Below are 8,653 nucleotides of genomic sequence, written 5' to 3' on the forward strand. Positions count from 1 at the left end.
CGACTAGAGTCATTTGACTGCATTCCGCCTTCCATCCTATGTGCCTTTCCAGATTAAAGTACATGCCTATGATAAGGTAGTACCTGGAACTGTCTTGGATGAGGGTGCATCTGTCAATCTTATGCCTTCCACTACTTGGAAAGCTTTGGGCTCCCCACAGCTTGTGCCAGTCACGCAGAATCTATTGGCGTTTGACGGAGGAACCAGTCAACCTTTAGGGATCCTCCCGAAGCTTCCTGTTACTTTGGGGGGAAAAACCGTCTATATAGACATCATGGTTGTCCAAGGTGCTTTAGATTTCAGTCTTCTCCTTGGCCATGACTATGTTTATGCCATGGGGGCCCTCGTCTCTTCACTTTTCCGTGTGGTTTGTTTTCCACACGATGGAAGAATGGTGACCGTAGATCAATTATCATTCTTTAGTCCCCTGGTGCCTCCTGTGCAGCCGTCGTCCCCTATCGGTTCTTGCTCGCAAGCAGTGCCTTCCTTGCCACAGGTCAATTATGTGGCTACCCGTTCTGTCTCCGCCTCTGCTGATGATCATGCAGATGGTCTCGTACATCATGTACTGGGGGCTTTGGAACCTGATCTATCATTAGTGCCTCATGACATGTATTCCTCCCAGAGTGCGTTCCTTCCATCCCATGAAGACCTCTTGGGAGCCATGTTCTTGTATGGCCCATGAGTAGGTGTCACGAGGATGGTTTGTTCCTGTGTCAACCTTGTTAAAAAATGAAACAAGGATCCTGGAGCACAGTCCCTTGTCTTGTGTCAAGCTCGTTAAAAAATGAAACAAGGAGTCTTGAGGAAAGTTCTTGATCTTATTTCAACCTCGTTAAAAAATGAAACAAGGGTTATGAGGATAGTTCTTTTTCACTGTGTCAACCTCATTAAAAAATGAAACAACTCCCCTTTCCAAATCGAGTCTTTGATTAAGATCTCGTAAAATCTAAGTCGAGTCTTTCCAAGATCTAGAATGTGAACCTTCATTCCATCCACCTCGTTGAATGCAATGAAGCTTGGGGGGCATGTACCTCGATTTGTGTCATTATGTTGGCGGCATGCGAACTTATAACAAGCATATTTTTTCATTTCAAGCTTGTGAAAACATGAAACCGAATCCAAGCAGAGTTCTCCATGGTTCAAGCTTGTGTAAAAATGAACCCATACCTGATTTACACCTTGTGATTGTCATTTTTATCCGCTAAATTTTGCTAGATGAGCCTTGGTTGTTTCATTCCATCACCACCATCTCTTTGGATGATCATATGCTTTCACTTGATTGTTTATCCTTTCCTGAGGAACCACAGCGATGAGTGGTTTTATTAGCCAGCCTCTTGACCATTACATGTTTTGAGCAGTTCCACCATTGCCGGAACCAGTTGCTACCCTTTATACCACTCGTTCCTCTAGGACGAGTCACCTTTAAGCCATTTTCTAACTCGTAAAAGATGAAAAGATTGTCAGGTAGTTTTTCCCTTTTTGACTCGTTAAAGAGAATAAAAATGGAGGTCTACTTTCAGCCCTTTTCCGACCATTTAAAGACGAAAAGATTACCGAGTTTTCCCTTTTAACTCGTTAAATGGAATAAGGGGCGGTCTGCTTTAAGCTCTTTTCTGACCGTATAAATGCGAAAAGATTGCTGGGCTTTTTTCGTTTCGGGTTCGTTATTGGTTACGAAACGACATGGTTTCGATCACTTTTCGACTTTTTCGGGTCGAGGTCACTAATCACAAAGTAATCCTTGATTGTAATGGTCAAGCAGTTCTTTCGAGTATCGTTTTATACTTTTTCGGGCTCGAGAGACACAAATCTATGAAAAAAGACCCCCTTGGAGTTTTCTTTTCCGTGTCTTTTTCAAACTCTCTAAACATGAAAATGACTCCGAGTTTTACCTATGTCGGACTCGTTAAACCCTGACGACATTGGACTCATCACCATGACGAGACTCAAGCTTCTTCTCCCTAAGGCTCTTTAAACTATTACTAGGTTGGATTCGACCGAAGGTAGAGCTTATATTACAAGCATATGCTATTCCCTTCAAGCTTGTTTTCAAAAATAATTGGGGTACTCGCTAGCAATGGTGGGGGAAAATTTGGAAATCATCATGGTAGCTGGTCACTCTTGAACATCGACACTTTTGCTTCTTGTCGGGTTGGGACATCCATACATCGTCATTTGGCCTTCCGCGAGTTTGGGTCACTATTTAACCTCATTCCATCCGATCTATGTTGTCTCCATCGAGCCTCTGATCCCTTGGTACTTGAATGCTACCACCCTCTGGAGTCATGTCGCCGATATGTTCAAGAGTATAATCCTTTTGCAGTTTACATCCTTGCCTCCTCCTCTGATACTCTGTTTCACCATCTATTGCTTGTTCCTTATCTTGTGTCGTTGATGGGGGAAGCATTATGGCCCTCCTGCGATGGGTCGTCTCTTGTCGACATCAGCTCATTATCCAGGAGATTGATCTAGAGATCCCCTTTGGTACCTTAGAGCTTGCATGCCTCAATGGCAAGTTCTTCGCACTTGATGGTCGACTTTCATCATTGGCCGTCCATTGGGTGTTTCCACGAGTGTTCAACTTCAACTCCTTCTTCACACTTTGTGGATTGTGCTGGACAGTACCTTGAGGACCATTGGCATTATTGGTGGTTTCTCTCGTGCTTGTTAATGGTTTTCATCATTGACCGGTAATCAAGCGACTTTCTATCATGCTCGACCTCAGCACATCTATTCACATGTTAGAATTTGTACTATGATCGGTTGGGTTCAAGACCTTGAACTCAGATTACACATGTTCGAGCTGCGTGGATTGGTTCGTGATTACATGACTCATTGATGGATGGATGCGACCATACCTGAGTCTTCATGGATGGCTGCGACCATACCTTTATCACTATCATGGTCTTATTAGCTGGATGGCTGCGTCCATACCACAGACCTAGTTCGTATGTCTTTTGGATGGCTGCGCCCATGCCTAGACTACATGTATTTCACTATTAGAGATATCAGTTGTACTTGCGTACAGGTTCTTCCAGATGGTGTTCCGACTCAGTCAGTTTCGTAAAGCATTTCACCCCTCCCACTCTCTCGGGCTTCATACTTTAGGGGGCATCTGTTACACATTAATTTGTCACTGCCTTCACTCCATTCCTTCTACTGTGTCATGTGTCCAAGTCAAACATGCTCATATTGAACAAATGCTCTCTTGTGCTACCAAGTGACCCACTTTTCCTAAGGTTTTCTGCCTCATCGTGACTCTGGGCTTAATATACGTGATGAACAACACTTGTAAGTAGTCCAGCCGTGCTTCCAGCGCGGAAGTACATCTGATTACCGTGACAGACCGATTTCATGCTCCAGCGCGAGGATACTTATTATCTTTAGCTATGATCTGATTGGCTACATTGCTCACTAGCGATGTCAGCGCTAAGGATCTGTTATACACTCGTGATGATCTAGATTGGTCGAATTCCAACAATCGGCCTTCTGGATGTCTCCAGACCTGGTTGTTGGCATAAGTTGTGTCACCCTTCCTTCTCTGGTATGGTAGTTCCATCATTTGTGCTACCTTCCTTGGGGATAAGCTCTCTCTTCCACCTTTCATGAAGACTCCTTCTCCTATTTAAACTCTCACTATTGCTATGCTCTGCTAGTTGGATAGTTGGCTAGTTGGTAAATTCTTGGATTGAGCAGTGCTGTTAGTGTTTGTGAGTTTGCTAGGTAGTTGGTGTGAGTGTGACAAGCGTGGGATTGTTGATAGCTTGTGGAAGGTTGTGAAGTACCTTTAACTTTGTGTAAAACTTATGAGTGAGAGAGAACTTTGTGTGTTGGGAGATCCATCTTCAAAGAGTGAATGCTTGAGAACATCCTGGCTAGATTCCTCTGAGAAGGCTTGTGACGTCAAGACTTTGGTTGTAAGCTTGCTCTCATTTCATTATTAATACAATCAATTTTAACTTTGTGTAAAACTTATGAGTGAGAGAGAACTTTGTGTGTTGGGAGATCCATCTTCAAAGAGTGAATGCTTGAGAACATGCTGGCTAGATTCCTCTGAGAAGGCTTGTGATGTCAAGACTTTGGTTGTAGGGTTGCTCTCATTTCATTATTAATACAATCTGTTATCACAAAATCAAGCACTGAAGGCTGCCAATCAGCAAGACTCTGTGTAACTGTTTCAAACCAGGCTTTAGACTAAGGCTTAGCCTCCTTAGTCAGAGAGGGCTCTCTCACAGATTATGAATATGGATTAATGACAAGGAAAGATGGCTAACTCTTTAAACAACACATGAAAAATAAGCTGGTTGGACAAATATCAAATTAATCTCCATTGGGCTTATGAAGTCTCACACATCTCAGCAAACAAAAACACTATCTTTTCATGGAAATCAAGGCTCTTTACATCAGATGTTCAAACATACTTTACATAAAACACAGCTTGCAAAGCATACAGGAAGTCAGAGCATTAAACATGAATTCTGAGTGATTATGCTGTAACAAGACTGTAAAAGAACACTAAGAGAATAAACCACCATACATTTGAACAATAAGATCTATTGAGAATCTTGAGAAGAAACAACAGCTGTTTGTATTACTGAAATCTGCTTTTTTACATAAACCAAAATAGACTTGTTCTTTATCAAAATCTCCAACCCATATTACATCCAAGTCTGATCCATATATAGGAATACACTATTAACCACCTAGAGCGAACTCGAAGGCTGCTATTAAGTACTCCTATTTGCTGTTTAACTAATTCATTAATTACATAAGTGTTGAACTGTAATTACAAAAGATCCTAATTAATTCAAAACTCAAATCTGTCCTCCTCGTAGCATGATGACTTTCTGATCCTTGACACCTGTATATTTTCTGTTTTGGCCGAGATATGTTGGAGGAGAATACACTGAACGAACTAGCTTTGGATACTAGCTACGTAGATGGCTCATTAATCAATTAAGATAAGTACCCTGTTTCCACGGTCCTTGTCTTCCATCATTCTTCACTACTTAAAGAACACGTTCCCAGCTCTTTAATTCTTCAAAAACAACGCATATCACCATATTCCCCATGAGTTGGAAACCTTGTGGACTGAACAGGTGTACAAACCAAAAACTCCGGTAACCCTACCTGAACCCTAACAATTCGGTCATAAAGTACCTTTAACAAGGCTTTAGCTAAAAACAAAATATTTCACCTTTTCTCCAAAACGCACACCTGTCATTCTCTGAATAGCTAGGATAGTCTTGTATGGTCTCCCACATGTTCTTTGAGGCATTTCCTTCAAAAATTTGCTGACCTCTTCATTAAACTGTTTATTTTCACCAAAAAACAGCACCTACAGCAGTTTCGTAGCGCGCTACGAAACTGCTGTTTTTACTTAAACAGCTTGCCTCTTTAGATTTGCCAGAGCAACTGCAATTATGTCTCTGTTTGATCTAGGCTCAATATCTAGAAGTGATCTGCTGTTCAAATCGAAAGCTTTTGATCCAGGATGTTTAACAACCACCATTTTTACTTTAGCAAACCAGCTTTCTCCTTTTCAAACTCAATTTTGATCAGTTTCATCTCAAACAACATGGAATCCACTGCTGCTTCAGCATTACTCCACAGACTCTTGTAGAGACAAATCATTTCATCCCTTTCCTAGACTCAACAATTCCAAGGGGAACTTCTACTTCTCTGTACTTTTCCTTGGTGATCACTTCTACTTTAAATGCTCGTATACGATGCCCATAAGTGTCACCACAATCTTGACCCATGCGATAGAGATGTCCATCATACACAAAAGGCCTTCCAGCATTCCTTGCACCTAAGCTTTTATCAAAATTATGCATAGGATTGCCCTTATGTTGTTTCGATGGGCCAAGAGGTGAACTAGCATACCAGATTTCCAGCTCTCCATTTTTTATTGCACCAAACCGACTGACATCTGATCCAAAAAGCCAGTAATTTTCATTATAGTGGATCAAGAAAGTGTCTACAAGTGGCTTCTTAAGAAGCACCTTTTCGAGTCTCCACTCCAGAGGAAAATCCAATGCCCGGTAAAGACGAAGATTCCCTTTCTGACTGCTCTCGGGCATCATGTATATCTGCCCATCATAGTAAAAAACATAAGGATAAGAAAGATGAAACTCTTCGTCTAAAGCAATGCCTAAATGTTGCCAGGTGACTCCTTGATCAATGCTTTTTGCCACACCAATGTCTCCTTGCATTGTTAAAGCATTCTTTGTTTCAAAGAACAGGTACAGAACATCTCCCTGAATATAGAGAAAAGGATCTGCCACAAAATTGCTCGGGTGACTGCTATCAGAAGCTGATGCACATGTAAATACAGGATTAGCAACAGGCCAGGCTGAGCTTCTGTCGTTTGAAATTCCTTCCTCCTAAATAGGATGCAATGCAAATGGATTTCTTCCACGATAAACTCCGATAGACCATGATCCTTCATTATCCTCTCGACAACCAAAAGGGCTCATAGCAGGTTTCTCGAAAGGAGAGAATGTAAGCCAAGCAAAGAACATCCCCAAAGCCCCAAAAATTAGAAACGATGCTAGGAAAAAGATAAAGGTAAGCGATAACACGCATGTACGAGCCGGAGAATCCCATCTCCACCTGCACCTGCATTTCCGACTCATGTCGCAACATCCACCGCCGCCCAAACTGCTCGGTACCGAATGCTTCAATCCCTTCTCCCCCATATCCTCTCTGGCTATCACATCCGGCGCATGTCTCCAAAACTGTATCTGAACAGGCCTTAACCTGTGAAGAATTATATGCAGGAAAGCTTATCCCCAAAGACGGTTTAGCCAACAATATTTGACCACAATGCAAAATGGAAGAAAACGTGGGTGCCAAAGAAATGAGTTGGGTTTCTCTATTTAACCGGGGAGAGCACGATCAACACCATAAAAACTGGATCTCTGTTAAGCATAAAACCCTGCGAACTTCGTGGACCAATAAAATACCCATCTGCGGTAACCCGTTCAATTCAAGAGAACTCCATCTGGGCTTTCACAGTAGCTTAATGGGTGTCAAAATATGTAAACACATCCAGTAAAATGCCAGCCTGGGGTGTTATTTCCCACCGCTCCTTCTTAGCATCGTCCAAATCTTGATATGCTTTCCTTCTTATGATTTGCACCTTATTCAAAGCCACCTTTCTATTAACCTCAGCTGTCATTGACAGTGGAACTGATTGAGGACTTTTATCCTGGTTAACAAGCTTTAAACTCTCACTAGAAGGCAAGCAAGCCTGTAGCCATAACTCAGATGAATTACAAACTTCACCATCAATTTGCCGAAACAGGCTTTTCTATGCATATATCATATTCCCACAGAACTCATAGGAGACAAAAGTGATATGGGTGAGCAATGGTTTCGGACAAATTCCCAATTTCGTAGCGCAGCCAGTGCAAATTATGAATTATGCGCTACGAAACCACCTAAACATTTTGCGCTGCGAAACTGCTAAAAGGGTTCATGTGCTTATTTGCAGACATTTAGCATTGAAATTTTGTCAGTGATAACACAATCAATGATGTTTTCCTATGTCTTGTATGTAATTTACTTGATAGCTCATGAATTCTTGACTTTGTGAGTAAATAGATCATTGTTGTTTTCCGATTACGTGCTTTGTTGTATTTCCTTTGCATTGTTTTAGGTTGATCACTCATCGAGGAAGCGGAAGCTGGAGCAGTGCAACGGAACTCCATTGACCACCAGTTGAGGTACGCCTCCAACTATGACTGTTTAAGGAAAGCTATTGTTGATCTATCCTTGTTTGTGACTAGACCCACTCTAGGGCTAGAGGGGTTGCCTCTGTCCGCAGAGGGAACACTTTCATGCATCACATGGTTCATGCGCATTGTGGTTGTCTGACTGGTTTGCAACCATCCTTTAAATAAATATGGTGAATGCATAGGTTAGGGTGGATCCCTTCCATATCTATATAGTCCCATGCAAATGCCTTTTTATTTTTTATTTTTGTAACAGCTGTAATAACAGTTGGTTTTTCTTGGTAGTCAGGTTGGGGTTAACATTGAAACACTTTCCAGATTCTATCTCAATTGGACTGCTGTCAATATTCAGAGTAGTTCTCATTTTTTCAAAATCTATATCTTCCACCTCTTCTTCCTCATTCGCATTCTTAACATAAGCGACAGAAAGTGAGTTACTAATAAAACCATTAATGACATCATCTTCTGTCTCATTTTTGAAATACTAGGCTTTCCCCAGAGTGAGGAGTGGTAGGAAAAGATATGACTCAGGCTCAAATGCTTCCCACCAAGGGTTGTATACATCCATATTTGGTTTTGGGGGGTAAATATTAAGGTTCTTCGTTGCATGTTCATCCGAGATCACCATAGATCCTGACCTGCAGCCTATAAATGCATCCGCGATGGCCAGCCAAGTTCTCCCTAGGATCAAAGGATGTCACCCCAAATTAGATTTGGGCTGTAAGATAAGGAAGTCAATCAGATACCTCCAGGAAGCTATTGTAATCATTATATCCTCTAACATCCCCTCGGGTTTAACACGGGACCTGTATGCTAATTCAAGTACAGTAGGAGTATGTCTAAGTCTCTGTAGCCCGAGAGTGACAAAGAGGTCCTTTGTAATTACATTAATGGCAGCCTTGAGATCGATC

General features: G+C 41.8%; 1 pseudogene; it reads right to left on the reverse strand.

Annotated features, from left to right (window-relative positions):
- Window positions 1-5,633: 5,633 nt before the first annotated feature.
- On the reverse strand, window positions 5,634-7,105 carry LOC149162722 (glucosamine inositolphosphorylceramide transferase 1 pseudogene; annotated as a pseudogene).
- Window positions 7,106-8,653: the final 1,548 nt, after the last annotated feature.

Source organism: Pinus tabuliformis, chromosome 5_2, assembly GCF_031772625.1.
Source record: "Pinus tabuliformis cultivar Carrire ecotype Pingquan chromosome 5_2, CPIR1, whole genome shotgun sequence".
NCBI classification, from domain to species: Eukaryota; Viridiplantae; Streptophyta; class Pinopsida; order Pinales; family Pinaceae; genus Pinus; species Pinus tabuliformis.